The sequence below is a fragment of the Syngnathus typhle genome, unplaced genomic scaffold (assembly GCF_033458585.1).
Source record: "Syngnathus typhle isolate RoL2023-S1 ecotype Sweden unplaced genomic scaffold, RoL_Styp_1.0 HiC_scaffold_24, whole genome shotgun sequence".
In the NCBI taxonomy this organism is placed as follows: Eukaryota; Metazoa; Chordata; class Actinopteri; order Syngnathiformes; family Syngnathidae; genus Syngnathus; species Syngnathus typhle.
The window spans coordinates 1,108,990-1,110,000 of record NW_026871930.1 but is presented as its reverse complement, the minus strand read 5'-3'; positions in this window follow the sequence as shown (position 1 = coordinate 1,110,000).

Genomic DNA, 1,011 nt, shown 5'->3' with positions numbered 1-1,011 from the left:
CACCGGCCCCAAGCGCCAGCCCCGACCGCCACCCCCCGACCGCCACAAGGCGACCGCCACAAGGCGACCGCCACCGGCCCCAAGCGCCAGCCCCGACCGCCACCCCCCGACCGCCACAAGGCGACCGCCACAAGGCGACCGCCACCGGCCCCAAGCGCCAGCCCCGACCGCCACCCCCCGACCGCCACAAGGCGACCGCCACAAGGCGACCGCCACCGGCCCCAAGCGCCAGCCCCGACCGCCACCCCCCGACCGCCACAAGGCGACCGCCACAAGGCGACCGCCACCGGCCCCAAGCGCCAGCCCCGACCGCCACAAGGCGACCGCCACAAGGCGACCGCCACCGGCCCCAAGCGCCAGCCCCGACCGCCATCCCCCGACCGCCACAAGGCGACTGCCACCGGCCCCAAGCGCCAGCCCCGACCGCCACAAGGCGACCGCCACCGGCCCCAAGCGCGGACCGGCCGGCGGCGCTTCCTTGAATGCTTAACCGCCTTTCGAGCTGCCATGCCGGGCTTGAGTTAGTGGCCGCGACCGGTACTTTACTGGACCCTATTTGGCCCGCGGACCGGCTTGCGGCGCTTCCTTGAATGCTTAACCGCCTTTCGAGCTGCCATGCCCGGCGTGGGTTTCGCGTCCGCGCCCGGTACATTATGGAAGCCCAAAAAAAAAAAAATTCTAAGTGCGAGTGGGACCGGCCGGCGGAGCTTCCTTGAAAGCCCATCCGCCCTCCGAGCTCTCCCACCGGTCGTGGGTTGGCGTCCGCCACTGCTAAAAGCGAACTTCAAATCATCTGCTTAATAATGTGGAACGCCATTCTTAAGTAGTTTCTCCTTAATTTGGGCTCAACTGGCCGGTAATCATCACCGGTGTCTGAAATTGATCTCAGTTATCCAAAGAGCCCTGACACGGAATACCGTCCATGAGTTTAATTGAAAAACAAAAAATTTAATCTTTCTGACACTTAAATACGATTTGCATTTTCCCAAAATAGTCGGCGGTGGTTCCTTG